Source organism: Emys orbicularis, chromosome 23, assembly GCF_028017835.1.
Source record: "Emys orbicularis isolate rEmyOrb1 chromosome 23, rEmyOrb1.hap1, whole genome shotgun sequence".
Lineage (NCBI taxonomy): Eukaryota > Metazoa > Chordata > Testudines > Emydidae > Emys > Emys orbicularis.
This window is the reverse complement of record NC_088705.1, coordinates 19,196,164-19,211,908: the sequence shown is the minus strand read 5'-3', so window position 1 is coordinate 19,211,908 and position 15,745 is coordinate 19,196,164. Positions and strand designations below refer to the sequence as shown.

The window sequence follows — 15,745 nt, the reverse complement described above, 5'->3', positions numbered from 1 at the left end:
AAAAAAAACAAAACAAAACGAACCCCCCCCAAATCATCTCCTATGCAATCAGAGATTCATAGAACTGGAAGGGACCTCAAAGGGTCATCTAGTCCAGTCCCCTGCACTCAAGGCAGGACTAAATATTATCTAGACCATCCTTGACAGGTGTTTGTCCAACCTGCTCTTAAAAATCCCCAATGATGGAGATTCCACAACCTCCCTAGGCAATTTATTCCAGTGCTTATCCACCCTGACAGTTAGGAAGTTTTTTCTAATGTCCAAACTAAACCTCCCTGCAATTTAAGCCCATTGCTTCTTGTCCTATCCTCAGAGGTTAAGAAGAACAATTTTTCTCCCTCCTCCTTGTAACAACCTTTTATGTACTTGAAAACTGTTATGTCCCCTCTCAGTCTTCTTTTCTCCAGACTAAACAAACCCAATTTTTTTCAATCTTCCCTCACAGGTCATATTTCCTAGACCTTTAATCATTTTTGTTGCTCTTCTCTAGACTTTCTCCAATTTGTCCACATCTTTCCTGAAATGTGGCGCTCAGAACTGGACACAATACTCCAGGTGAGCCCAGCTGGGGGGGGGGGGGGGGGGGGGAAAGACAGCAAAGCCTGAGCTTCACTGCTCTGGGCGGGGGAACCAAAGCCAAAGGGCTTTCAGCCCCAGACAGGGGGCCTGTGACCTGAGCCCTGCCACTAAGGGATGTAGTCCTCAGGTTTCGGACCCGGCCAGTGAGACTCAGGCTTCAGCTTTGGCCCAGTGCAATGGGGCACAGTCTTCGACTCCAGACGGTGAGGCTTGGTCTTGGGCTTTGACTGCTGACCCCAGAAAGTCTAACACCAGCCCTGGCGACCCCACTGCATGATCAGGATCTCACCCTGTAAGCTCCCATGGGCATGGCTCACACCTTCACTTGTTCCTGTGTCATGCCTAGCTTGGGTGCTCAGCTACCAGTACAGTAAGCAAACCTCAGCATCAGGCAGGAGTGGCGCTTGCCACCTCGGCAATAGACAGCACGCCTCCTCCACACGTCCCGACTGTTTCACTGCATGTCATGACACGCCAGAGCAGGGGGTGGGCAAACTACGGCCCGTGGGCTGGATTTGGGCCGCCAGCCATTTTACTCCTGCCTGTGATCTCCTGCTGGGGATCGGGGTCTGGGGTTTGCCCCGCTCTGGCATTCCAGCTGGGGAGCAGGGTTGGGAGCCGGAAGCAGTGACATGGCCCTCCGGCGCCTACACAGAGGGACAGCCAGGGGACTCCACTCTGCAGGCTGCCCCCACCCCAAGCGCTGCCCTGAAGCTCCCATTGGCCGGGAACCATGGCCAATGGGAGCTGCAGGGACGGTGCCTGCGGAGGGGGTAACGTGCAGAGCCGCCTGGCCACACCTCTGTGTAGGAGTTGGAGAAGGGACATGCTGCTGCTTCTGGGAGCCACTTGTGGTAACCCCAACACACTGCCCCAGTCCTGATCCCCCTTCCGCCCTCCAAACCCATCTGTCCCAGCCCAGAGCCCCCTCCTATACCCCAAACGCCTCATCCCCAGCCAGTGCCCTCACTCCCCCTCATTTCTAGCCCCACCCCAGAGCCTGCACTCCAAACCGAGCCCTCACCAACTCCAGCACTCCAACCCCAATTTGGTGAGCATTCATGGCCTGCCACACAATTTCTATTGCGCCAGACGCTCGGCCCTAGGCAGGCTGACGAGCTGGCACTGAGCAGCTCCTGGGTGACACCTCGTGGGCCGGACTGGTACCTGTAGGGGCACCTACAAAGGGGAGGTGGGCGGGCCTCAGGCCGAGATGCCGCTTTCGCCGGGTTTATGGCACTAACCCAGGTGCCCCGTGCTCCCCAGAGCTCGCCCCGGCTCCACAGGCTGATCCGGCCTGACCCGGCCCGAGCGGGCCAACGTCGCTAAGGCGACTGGCCCAGCTCCCCGCCCGAGCTCGAGCTGAGGACGAAGAAAGAACCAAACCGGGCAGCCGAGCCGAGCCGCTCCCAACCCCACCGCAGCGTCACTTCCGGCTGAGCGGGGTTCTGCTTCCGGGTTACGCTGCCTGGCTGGGCTCCGAGCTGAGTGTTCCTTGTACCGACCGCCACGGCCGCTGCCATGTCCCCCACGGGACGCATTGCCGGGGCCGGCTCCGGAGCTGCCGCTTCACGGTAAGAGGCTGCTCCGCTGGCCTCTGCAGGCTCCTTCTCGCGAGACCCAGGGACCCCCGCCATAGCAGCCCCCCCCGACGAGAGATATCACGCGTGTCCTGCCCCCCCCGCGTGGATCTGCCTAGCCCCTCCCCGGGACCTGCACGGCGGGAACTGAGTGGTCCCCCCCGTCACTGTGCCCCCCACGGCGCTGCTGCTACTTCACCCCGCCAGGCCTCCGCTGTGGGTCGGGGGGGGGCGGAGCGCCCGGAGATGGATCTCCTGTGGGGCCGCGGCTGGGTGGGAGTGTATGGCAGCTGAGCTTAGGAGACAGTGGGCTTGTGGTCACTGTAGTGACTAAGGGCTGGCTGGGGGAGGGGGGATAGCCCCTGAGCGAGCCATACAAATTAATGTGAAGGTTTCTTTCGTGTACAGCCTCAGTGAAACGGTCAGTGCCTATAAATGTACCAATTTCCCTGCTGAGTCCTTCCATCCAGCTCCAATAGCCTGTAAACATGGACTTACTTTCTGTACCTGTGGCTAGCACTGTTTCTGCCACATGAAAGCCTATAGAGCATTAACCATATTGTGATGTATTGTCTGGGTTCTAAATACAGAGTTCCAGATTGTTAAGAAAGCATGTGCTTGTGGACAGTTAAATGAAAACCTCTTCTCTATATGCAGCTACAGTAAAAAGAAAGCAGCAAAGAGTCCTGTGGCACCTTATAGACTAACAGACGTATAGGAGCATGTGCTTTCGTGGGTGAATACCCACTTCTTCGGATGCATAAGGTGCCACAGGACTCTTTGCTGCTTTTACAGATCCAGACTAACACGGCTACCACTTTGATAGTAAAAAGAAACAAGATGTTAGGGCGCATAGGAATGAGATGGAGAATTAAAGACAAAATGTAATGCCATTATATAAATCAATGTTACACCCTCAGCTGGACACTGTGTGCTGTATTGGTCATGCCATCTCAGAAAGAATGTTGTAGAATTAGAGGGGTTTTAATTCACTTTTCTCTTATGGTGACTTCTGTCTGTAGCTGCACAGGAATCCTAATTTTCACTATCGGGGAAAAGTTTGCTGTTCTGCTGACATTATGTAGCTGTGGCCTTTCCTTTCCTTAAAATCATGTCATTGTGAATACCATTGTGCCCTTTTGTGATGTGATTTTGATTGCGTACAGTATATTTCACAAATTTTTAATTAGACCTTAATGTTTCTTATCACTTAAGATTTTAGGCGTGAGCACTCATTTATGGCTTAGATGGTTTAAACTTTATGTGAAATTGGACTTTGAAATGGTCACTGGCCCATCAGCCTAGAATTGTGTGTTTTGCATTTTGTGGTACTGACTGTAGCAAGTCGTAGATATTGGCTGACCATAATTCTCAGTCCTGATTCATTTACCATCTGTAAACATTTTTAACCTTTAAATGTCTAGTTGCAGGATAACTTTTGAATTGGGCTGTATATAAAAAAGTATCCGTGTTTTGCAGAGTGTGTGGTAATAGGATTTGTGGAAGAATCTCCATGATAAGCTAGCATACTGTTTCTTAGTTTCATGTGCCACAGGCTGAGCTTATTGGTGTAAATAGTAGGCCCCACAAACAGCTGATGACTGTCCTGGATTTATGGTGAGCTTGATCTTGGTCAGGATCCAAAGACACACAGGAAGGCTGGGTAAAGCAGATTGGAATGTTTTTGTTTAATGGACAAATCTAATCATTAAGATAAAGTGGTCCCAAAATGTTGTTCTCCGTGGGTATTGAGGTGTGCTAGAAATGTATACACTACATTGATGTCGAAGGTATATTGGCAAGTCAAAATTGCCCCTGAATTAATATTTGGAAAAATTCAACCTGATACCAGTAGATTTTTTTTTCATGCTTTGCAGTGCAAGGCTAGTGCAGGAGAATTTGAATGTGAAATTGACTAAAAACTACTTTCATTGTCCTACCTGCGAGAAATGGAAAAAGTAAATGACATTAAAGGTGTAAAGCTAATTAGATTTTTAACATTTTCAGTTTTAATCTTTGTAAACTTGTAAAAATGATACTTAAGATGACTGCCTCTTTAATATGCCAAATCAGGGTGTAAGGTTACAATATTAGGAAGTCAGAGATACATGAGGTGGTTTGAAATAGTGTCAAGCTTTGCTATAACAGATCTTTATGGTGGGGAGAGACTGCTTAAGGGAACTCTCGTTTCCTAAGCCCATAAACTCTAGAGTTAGTGGCAGAGACTGCTAATTTTTGTTTAGTACCACTGTGGGCAGTGCACGTCTGAGACAAATGACAATGTTCCTGCCCAAGGACTAACAGTCTGAAGCCCTGATCCCACTAGCTAATCCGTACAGACTCCTGTGTCCATGTGGATGAGGTCAGTGGGGCTCTAAATGAGCATAAAGATCTATCACTAGATATCAGCTTGCAGTATCACGACCCAGGTTACTACATAATGTGTTGATGCATTATAGTGATCAATAAGGAGGTGGGGGAAAAAAGAGGACAAAGATTACAGCAATATCTACTTTGGCTAGTAATACATTCATGTACCTCGTGGGTTTGTAACTTGGATACTTCCACTATAAGAGCAAGAGTAAGGTTTTATAGATCTCACAGAAGGGATTTGTTTTAAGGAGAGTCTTGAGAAAGAAGATGAGGCATGGTGAGCTGGGTGTGAACAGCAGCAAGGAAAAAGGCCACGAGGTGACACTGGGAAATGCAGCTAGGGAGGTGGCTCATTGTGTGCTTGAGGGGTAAAATCAGTTCAGTGGGAAGTGCTGAATTGTGAAGGGCTTTGAAGGTAAGGGTCAGGTCAGGAGCTCAAATTTAAAAGATATAAAGGTGTGGGGAAGCCAAAGCTAGATATACTAGATGTGATCAGAGCATCAGGCAAGGTACCTTTTTTTCCCTCTCTCTTTTTTAACAGTAGCATTTTGAGGGTTTGGAGAGTCTAGAGCAGTGGTTCTCAAACTGGGGTTTGCGAAATGTTACAGGGGGTTCTTGGGGGGGGGGGGGGGGGAAATTCCCTAACGGTGGACAGAGCTGTCCCTAGGGATCCTGGGCAGCACAGGGCCAGCAGCCCGGAGCCCCTGGACTTCCAGGAGCTAAGCATATCTGTCACACTGAGGAGATTTAAACTTCAAGATTCCTTATAAGAAATGGAAAGGGAGGTGGATATTTTTTGCTGTTTTTAAAATTAAATAGGCAGCTAGTATTGTTTTTAAAATTATTATGAACAAGTTTAAGCTTTGTTGTAATGTGCGTTGTTTGCCTGAAGACCTGAATGCTTGTGTAGGAGGAACTCTTTGAGTTGGCTTCTTAAATACCTTTATGCTGTTTCACATCTGATACTCCTTGATGAAACACAGGAGCCTTGTCTTATAAAAGGCTTATTCAAAGTGACACAAGCTACGAAAGTGAGATCTTGGAAGAGTGTTGCCATTTTCATAATGTAATAAAAATACTATAATGATAAATAATAATAGTGTGTAATAAGCATGTTATAAAAACAAATTTTATATTCCCAAGATCACTGCTTTTATAATTTATACTCAGGTAAAGGAGAAAATCCCTGGAAATATTCATTTCATATTCAAATATTCATTCTATGATTTTTAGGAGGGGGATTGCGAGATTTGACATTTTAGTGAAAGGGGTGTGACGGGTTGGATCACAGAACCCCCCTCGGGAGCTGCCACCCGATGTGCCAAGACTACTTCTACCCCTGCTTTCCCTGCCAGCTCGGGACCCCAGCACCCTGTCTTGCTGAGCCAGACACGCCCATCTGCTCCAACAAAGACCAAGGTTTGAATTACTTGCCCCAAAGCTGCAGGTTTACCTGAAAGCAGCTAACAGAAGTGTTCCTGCTTTAACACTCAGATGCCCAACTCCCAATGGGGTCTAAACCGAAATAAATCTGTTTTACCCTGTATAAAGGTTATACAGGGTAAACTCATAAATTGTTCGCCCTCTATAACACTGATAGAGAGATATGCATAGTTGTTTGCTCCCCCAGGTATTAATACATACTCTGAGTTAATTAATAAGTAAAAAGTGATTTTATTAAATACAGAAAGTAGGATTTAAGTGGTTCCAAGTAGTAACAGACAGAACAAAGTAAGTCACCAAGCAAAATAAAATAAAATGCGCAAATCTATGTCTAATCAAACTGAATACCGATAATCTCACCCTTAGAGATGCTTCAGTAAGTTTTTTCCTCAGACTGGACACCTTCCAGGCCTGGGCACAATTCTTTCCCCTGGTACAGCTCTTGTTCCAGCTCAGGTGGTAGCTAGGGAATTCTTCATGATGGCTCCTCTCTTCGTTCTGTTCGACCCATTTATATATCTTTTGCATAAGGTGGGAATCCTTTGTCCCTCTGGGTTTCCACCACTCCCCCCCACTGGAAAAGCACCAGGTTAAAGATGGATTCCAGTTCATGTGACATGATCACATGTCACTGTAAGACCCCAAGCCTTCATTCCTCTCAGCCAGACTCACAGGAAGGCTTGCTTGCAAACAGAGCCATCCAGTCAATTGTCCTAGTTGATGGGAGCCATTAAGATTCCAAACCACCATTAATGGCCCACACTTTGCATAATTGCAATAGGCCCTCAGAGTTATATTTCATATTTCTAGTTTCAGATACAAGAGTGATACCTTTATACAAATAGGATGACCACACTCAGTAAACAATAAGCTTTGTAATGATACCTTACGAGATACCTTTTGCATGAAGCATATTCCAGTTGCATTATATTCACCCATTAGCATATTTTTATAAAATCATATAGACTGCAATGTCACAAGGGGTTCACAGGTTGTTAAAGTTTGGGAACCACTGGTCTAAAGGCAGGGAGATGCACAAGGAGGTGATGGCCAGTTTGACTACTGCATTATCTTGATGTAAACTTCCCTTTTCCATCCGCACCCTGACACCACCTACAATGCGGCTATCCATTTTTAATACAGAAACGTACAGCATATTGAGAACTTGGAATGCAGTAAAATATCAAATAAATAATCTGGGACACTGTCCTGATTGTGCAGTGCTGTGGGAAAGGACTTAATCAGTGTGTTCAGAATTATTGTTTATGATATCTGGATGTATTTGGCACAGTTCAGAGCTAGCTGCACCCATATCCTTCATAGTATTAAGCTGGGTATTGTGAAGTTTGTAACTTGGCTAATTTAACCTGCATTAGGCAGAAACTTGGTGTATAGGATTGTCACAGGGTTTTTATCTCTATATAAATAGGGGCACCCTCTCTTCAGGTGTTTCCTGCACTCACAGCTATAATGCCTTCTGCCTTGGCCTCTGGCCTCCTAGTCCTGGAGCACCTGGCCCTTACAACCTCTCCAACTTCCCTCTTGTAGGTTTTTATACAGCTGCTGGTCTTGATCAGCTACTCTCACCAAATAGTCCTGTAAGTATACTTAGGTCTCCCACAGTCTCTGTTGATTTTTCCAGTATCTGTCCCCATATAGCATGGACCCATCCCTGTTGCTTATGATCTCCCTTCTGTGAGAGTGGCACCTCCGGCATCAACTCTGGTATGGGATAACTTCCCTCAGCAAAAGAAGTCTGTACTGTAGGAATCTCCATCTCTCTTTCCCTTAGGGGTTCTTTCTTTGTTATGGCCCCTTTGTCAAGGTTCGACTCCCTTACAGTCTCTAACACCTCACCTTGGGGTGCTCATCATGCACAGTCTGTCACTGATCCCTTTTGTCAGGGATGACTATCATGCCCACATTCACCACCAATTGTGATGGGGTCGTCTACACTGCTAGATGGGTGCCTCCTCCTGATGGTTCTGGGTATTAGCTCTGAGGCCGACGCCCCTTCCTGAGGTTGCACTTTGTCATTGTCTCTTTCTCACTCTGTGCCCTCTTTTTCACTGCGGGAGCTGCAGCTTTCTCTTCGGGATTCCACCGTCCGTCCAGGTCACTCGGCAATTTCCCGTTCCAGGTTGGTCGTTAAAGGTTCTCTCCAGAAGCAGCATCAGGCAGCCCTCACGCCTGCCGCCCTGACTGTGTCGCTCCCGCAGTGATGCCAACAGGCTTTGTATCCACTACCCTTAGTAATACCGGTTGGCAGGGAAACCCAGGCCCACCCTCTACTCTGGGGGCCAACCCGGGGCCCTTAGTAAATAGTTAAGGTCTGCATCTACCCCAACCTTACTGTTCTTACCCCTGGACTCCTTCCTACCATGCTGCTTCTCCCCTACTTCAGGCAGAGGGACGGCAGGATTCCTCCCTGCTGATCCTTACGTGGTTGCGGGCCTCCTGGCTTTATAGAATCCCCTCCTGTCCCCTCACAGGTGAGCTTCCTTCTAATTAGCTCCCTCCACACAGCCTAAAGCTCCCCAGTTTGCAGCTTAATTGGCTGATTTGGCCCACTGGGTCTAATTCAGCTTTTGCAGGGCCAGTGTGGGGATTACATCCCATCACAAATATCTTCTCCAGCTATAATCTGAGTCCATGTTTACGCTAGAAAGCTTTATCGGTAGCATTTTTGTCCACATACAGCTCTCTGCATTGCAGTATTTCTAGAGCACATGCGTGCATGACTGCCTTTGCCAGTGCCACATGTCCTCACTGAAAGTGGTTGTATCATCAGAAGATGGTATGAGGCACTGTGGGCAGGCAGCCCAGTGTTCCTGTGCCACTGTCCAGTGTGTTTTCTTGTGGGAGGTTTTTGGAGTGCATTGGGGGATACCAGCACTCCTCTCAGGGAATTGTGGGAACTTGGGGTTAAACGCCCACAATTCCCTTTGATACCGTAATCTTCTCTTTTTGTGCCATTTATAAAATTCCCAAAGTTCCTCTCTTACATCCCATAATCTGTTCTTCCTCATGCTACTTTTCAATCTTTTTGCCATCTCGCTGGCAGAAGCATGGCTGCTGAACAGATCAATGGAGTTCTCATGTCTGTTTTAGAGACTGGGCACCAAATTCTTCTGTGTTTGTGGAACTTCAACAGCTACCACAGCGCCAGCCATGCAGCAGCGAAAACGAGAATACCAAGGAGGGAGTGGATGATGCAGATAGTGACTGACAACTGCTAGCTGCTGCAGGCATTCTCTGACTTGGTACATGCGGTGGAGTGGAATTTCTGGGTCTGTGAGTTGAGCACCAAGTGGTGGAATCAGATCGTGATGCAAATTTGGGATGATCAGCCGTGGATGCAAATTTTTCACATGTGGAAGGCCACAATCCTGAAGTTGTGCACTGAGCTTTCTCCAGTCCTCCAGTGCAGAGATACCAAAATGAGAGCTGCTTTTGACAGTGGAAAAGTGGGTGACGATCGCACCCTGGAATCTTGCCATCCCAGATTGCTGTTGATCCGTGGACAATCAGTTTGGTGTCGAAAAATCTACAGTAGGGCTGTCATCATCTAAATGTGCAAAGCCATTCAGCACGTCCTGCTGCCAAGGACTGTGACTCAATCTGGGCAATGTGTAGGAAATAATAGAGAAATATTATAATAGAGATTCTATGCAGTGGGTTTCCCAAACTGTGGTGAGATGATAGGACACACATCCCCATTCTGATAACCCCCCCCTTGTTTTTGAGACTATAAATAGAAGTTATCACTTCAAAAGTTTTTTTTCTCTTACTTAATTGGCCTCTCAGACTTGGTAAGACAACTCCCACCTGTTCATGCTCTCTGTATGTGTGTATATATATCTCCTCAATATATGTTTCACTCTATATGCATCCGAAGAAGTGGGTTGTAGCCCACGAAAGCTTATGCTCTAATAAATTTGTTAGTCTCTAAGGTGCCACAAGTACTCCTGTTATTTTTGCGGATACAGACTAACACGGCTGCTACTCTGAAACCTATAAATGGAAGGGGTACTTCTCCATGGTTATGCAAGCGTCGGTGGATCACCAGGGATGTTTCACTGATGTGAACATTGGGTAGTCAGGGAAGGGGCATTGTGCTCACATCTTTAGAACTATAGGACTTCTTGAAAAGCTGCAAGCAGGGACATTTTCCCCTGACTGATGTATTAACATTGGTGGGGTTGCAGTACCAACTGTGATTCTCAGTGACCCAGCTTACTGTTTGCTTCCCTGTCTCATGAGACCGTGCAGCAGGGACCTGGATGGCAGCAAGGAAAGATCTAACTACCACGTGAGCAGGTGCAGGATGATGACTGTTGAATGTGCATTTAGTAGATTGAAAGGACGCTGGAGGTGCCTCATGATTAGGCTGGATCTCTGTGAGCCAAATATTCCTATTGTTGTTGTTGTATGTTGTGTTTTACATAATATTTGTGAAGCAAAGGGAGAAATGTTATCGCGAGGTGGAAAGGAGTGTCTGCTGATCTTTAACAGCCAGCCACAAGGGCAACTATCAGAGTGCATCGATGCTGTCAGGCTGTTCACAGGTGCTGCATGGGACGCCTTAAAGGAACTCTAACATTGTGCCATAGTATTGCAGCATGCTGCTTTGCTATTGTGACACTTTGTGAGTAAACTGTACTTTGCTTGTATATGAATTTTAATAAGTGTAAATGCTTCTTGTAAATCTGGTGGGAGGGGTGCTGATGACATCACATACCTGATTTGTAATACAGTAAATAAATCATGATTTTTACTAAAAACAATTTTATTGAGCAGTAATAAATAATGAAAGAACTTCTTTAAAACATTTTAAATAACTTAAGAGCTAAATGTAAGGTGCTGATTACTCCTGAACGAATCACAGGTATATATACTCAAAGCAGCACTCCTTTGTAATGTTCCTTTTTTACCTACAAGCAGTTTCAATTGTTTGCAATTGTCTCTGAGGGTTTTCCTTTGATAGCTTTGCAATGGAGCAAGGCTAGACAGTTGAGCCTTGCATTACATCACCGCCTAACCAGGGCAGGGTGACAACTCTGTCCTGCTGCAGTGGGTCATCACCAAGACATTGTATCCACTGGTGACTAACTTTTACTCCGAGTCCATAAAGCATACTTTCAGAATAAATACATTATTTCTTACATATTTCCTGTATGCACATCTCACAACAATTATGAATCTTGAGAGGTTATGACGTTTCTTTAGATTCCTAACATGTAACTCTTTATGGATAAATATCCTGCAGGATGTGTTTGGTGTAGTGAGTTTGTCAGGTCTGAGATGAGAGTTGTTTTAAAGAACAGAGGACCCTTTGCCAAGAGGTCTCTGTGTCACCACTTCCTTCTTCTGGGTCTCGTGAGGTGTCCACTGTCACTTGTGGAGTGGTGATGGGGTCCCCGCAAAGTATGGCATCCAGTGCCTCAGAGAAGTGGCATGTATGGAGGCCAGTCCCAGATTTTCTTTTGGCCTCCGCTTTTTGGCAGTAGCCCAGCAACACCCACTGTTGGGCTCCTCTCCCTTCTGAACAGGGAATTTCCAGGCTGCACAGTTCCCTGCCTTCATTGTGTATTTCCCAGCACAGATAGGTTGCCCAAGGACACCTGCTTGCTTTCTCTTCAGAGACAGATAGGTGTAATTTCTACGGTTACAGGTTGCTACATAGTTCTTTCTGTGCAACCTTGCTTATTCTTAAAGTGAAAAGCATTAGCGAGAAAACGTATTAAAATGATAGAAGAACCTACACACATGCTACTAAGCTTACCAGAATTACCCTTAACCCTAACATGGATTCTGGCAGGAGCAGTCCTTCAGTGCACCACCCAAGAGGGTTCCTTATGGTTACCAGTTCATCACAGCTTCAGCTCAGAACAAGCACCCAGTCCTACCTTAAGGTTGGGGCCCTCTGTGGACCAGGGATACTGTCTGTTTGCTGGATCAGGAACAAGGCCAAGAGCCAGTTTTAAACAAGGCTATATATCCAGAAACCCTTCCTTTGTCTGTTGGTCCCTGGAGAATCCAGTCTGAGGTAGTATATGTACTTTTCCAGGAGGTGGCTTCTCTGGAGATGTGACAACCTTAGGAACATAAGAACAGCCATACTGGGTCAGACCAATAGTCCATCTAGTGTAGTATCCTTTCTTCCAACAGTGGCCAATGCCAGGTGCTTCAGAGGGAATGAGCAGAACAGGCAATAATTGAGTGATCCATCCCCTGGCGTTCACTCCCAGCATCTGGCAGTCAGAGGCTTAGGGACATTCAGAGCATGGTGTTGCGTCCCTGCCCATCCTGGCCAATAGCCATTGAGGGACCTATCCTCCATGAACTTATCTAGTTCTTTTTATCCCTTTTCCAGATTGTTTATGAATATGTTGAAGTACAGACACCTGGGGGACACCACTATTTACCTCTCTCCATTCTGAAAACTGGCCCTTTATTCCTACCCTTTGTTTTCTATCTTTTAACCAGTTACTGATCCATGAGAGAACCTTCCCTCTTATCCCATGACTGCTTACTTTGCTTAAGAGCCTTTGGTAAGGGACCTTGTCAAAGGCTTTCTGAAAGTCCAAGTACACTATATCCATTGGAGCACCATTGTCCACATGTTTGTTGATACCCTCAGGCATGATTTCCCTTTACAATAGCTACGGTGATTCTTCCCCAACAAATCATGTTCATCTGTGTCTCTGATAATTCTGTTCTTTACTATAGTTTCAACCAATTTGCCTGATACTGAAATTAGGTTTACCAACCTGTAATTCCCAGGATTGCCTCTAGAGTTATTTTAAAAATTGGTATCACATTAGCTATCCTCCAGTCATCTGGTACAGAAGCTGATTTAAATGATAAGTTACATACCACAGATAGTAGTTCTGCAATTTGAGTTCCTTCATAACTCTTGGATGAATACCTTCTGGTCCTAGTGACTTATTACTGTTTAATTTATTAATTTGTTCCAAAGCCTCCTCTTAATAACAACTCAGTCTGGGACAGTTCCTCAGATTTGTCACCTAAAAAGAATGGCTCCGGTGTGGGAATCTCCCTCACATTTTCTGCAGTGAATACTGATGCAAATAATTCATTTAGTTTCTCCATAGTGGCCTTATCTTCCTTGAGTGCTCCTTTAGCACCTCAATCGTCCAGTGGCCCCACAGATTGTTTAGCAAGTTTCCTGCTTCTGATGCACTTAAAAAAAAATTGCTGTTATTTTTTGAGTCTTTGGCTAGTTGCTGTATGTGGCCTACCTAATTATTATTTTACACTTGACTTGCCAGAGTTTATACTTCTTTCTATTTTCCTCAGTAGGAAAGAAGCCTTTTTGCCTCTAACTGCTTCCTTTACTTTGTGGTTTATCCATGGTGGCACTTTTTTTGGTCCTCTTACTTGTGTTTTTTAAGGGGTATACATTTAATTTGAGCCTCTATTATGGTGCTTTAAATAAGTTTCCATGCAGCTTGCATACATTTCACTTTTGGGACTGTACCTTTTAATTTCTGTTTAACTAGCTTCCTCATTGTTGTGTAGTTCCCCTTTCTGAAATGAAATGCCCCTGTTGTTCTCCTGTTTACTTGTCACATGGAAGTACATACAATAATGCATATACAACTGTATTTTAATACAGTGAACTTCCAAGATGTTTAAAACAAATTTCAGTAAGGTTTAACTTAATTCAGTAAAGTTCATTCAGGATATTGCAGGAAATTTTCAGTCTGTCACACTGCTCATCCCTCTTGTATCCCAACTGCGACATCTTCTCTGCCATGTCCAAATTATTTCAGAGGGTATTCCTCAGCTGGGCTTGCACTGCCTCTTCTCCCCACAGGCAGACAGAAACCAAGACTTCTTTCCTGGACCAGGCAGCAGCACATGGCTTTCCTGCAGCTTCAGATGGAGCCAGGTGGGCTATCAGGAAGAGAAGCATTTCAAAAACACTCTGGGATTTTCAAAGGCTTCCAGTCAGTCAGCAGCAAAGAACAGAACTGTGGCCAGAGCAGTCATTATTTTGGGGACAGGGGCACTTGTGGGAGTGTGCTGGAAGACTGTTTTTACGAATGCAGTGTCGACACAGGCATTTTATTGGTGGAACAGGGCTGGTAGGTGGCTTCTGTCATTTGGGGAGGTGGCTTAATTTGATCAGAAAGTCAGAGTTTTATCAGTAGGATTCAAAATTGAGTATGGATGCTCACAAGGATGTGCCAAAATAAAGCATGTTTTACCAGTAAAACTTTGTAGTGTAGAACAGGCCTAAGTCACCTTAGATGTCTTTTTAATTGACAGAAACAGTATTTTTTTTTGCTTTTTTTGTTAAAGCTCAGTGCTCCTCTTTCTACTTTCAACTAAAAAACAAATTGAATTTTAATTAAAACTGAGACTTGGCAGGCTGGTACATGCCATGTACTACACCCGTCCAGTGATTAGGTCTTCTAAAAATCTTTGTTATTCAAGTTTGAAAAGTGACATTATCAGAAGCCAACTAGCCAGAGACCTATGTATAAAAGTGACCTTCCAAGCAATGTTCAGGAACAGCACTCTGATAAGAATCTGAGCAGCTGCAAGTAAGGACCGGTCTTCTTACCAGAGCATTACCTATAGCACTTGCTAGTGGGTCCTATGACTAGTAGGTTTAGGAGAGCCTTTTTTCACTTTCCTTCCATCTTTCTCTTGCTGTGAATTCTCTCTTAGGGTTACCATATTTCCACAATCAAAACAGAGGACACTGGGGGGGGGGGGGGAGCCCCGCCCTAGCCACGCCCCCATCCACTCCCTCCCACTTCCCACCCCCTGACTGCCCCCCTCAGAACCCCCAATCCCCCCTGCTTCTTGTCCCCTGACTGCCCCCGGCTGAGAACCCCCCACCCTAACTGCCCCCCTAGGACCCTACCTGTCCCCTGACTGCCCCGACCCTTATCCACTCACATGGGTGGCAGGGTTGTAGAAATTTTGGTGGTGCCCAGAACCTGCCCCCCCCCCCACCTGCCTAAGGCTCTGGGAGGGGGGTTGGGTGGGGGGAGGAGGGCTGGGGATTAGGGTGCAGGAGGGGTGCAGGCTCCGGGCTGGGGCAGGGGGTGGGTGTGCAGGAGGGGGTGAGGGGTGCAGACTCTGGGATGGAGTTTGGGGGTGGGAGGCGGTGCAAAGGGAGGGGGTGCAGGCTTTGGGAGGGAGTTTGAGGGCAGGAGGGGGTGTGTGGGAAGGGGGAGGGAGTTTGGGGATAGGAGGGGGTGCAAGGGTGAGGGCTGTGGGGCTGAGGATGAGGGGTTCATGATGCAGGAGGGGGCTCAGGGCTGGGGCAGAGGATTAGGGTGCGGGGGGGATGAGGGTTCTGGCTGGGGATGAGGGGTTCATGATGCAGGAGGAGGCTCAGGGCTGTGGCAGAGGATTAGGGTGCGGGTGGATGAGGGCTGGGGATGAGGGGTTTGGGGCGTTGGAGAGGCTCGGGGCTAGGGTGGAAGGGCAGGGTAAGGGCAGCCTGTCTTGCCATTAGTGGATGGGGAGCACTAGGACCCCGGGGCAGCAGACAGCAGTTGCTGCCGGCTTTGGCAGTACAAGCAGGCAAGGGAGAGGCAGGCAGGGAGGGGGGGGATCCACGGGGGGGGGATGTGCGGAGGGGGGGTGGCAGGTGGAGGCCAGGGACCCATCCAACCCTCCCCCTGCTCCCTGACTGCCCCCGGGGACTCCCCTTACCATGCCCATGTCCACGTGTAGGCAAAACACACTGCAGGCAGCAGGTGGGGAGCAGGGGAGGGCTCTGG

At 47.0% G+C, this 15,745-nt stretch overlaps 1 protein-coding gene across 2 annotated transcripts in view; it reads left to right on the top strand.

Annotated features, from left to right (window-relative positions):
• Window positions 1-2,042: 2,042 nt before the first annotated feature.
• Window positions 2,043-15,745, top strand: part of EYA3 (EYA transcriptional coactivator and phosphatase 3) — a 146,684-nt gene continuing 132,981 nt past the window's right edge. For both annotated transcript variants that reach the window (XM_065421595.1, XM_065421596.1), the window contains exon 1: window positions 2,043-2,153. The gene's annotated coding sequence lies outside the window, so the exon portion shown is untranslated. The remainder of the gene's footprint in view (window positions 2,154-15,745) is intronic.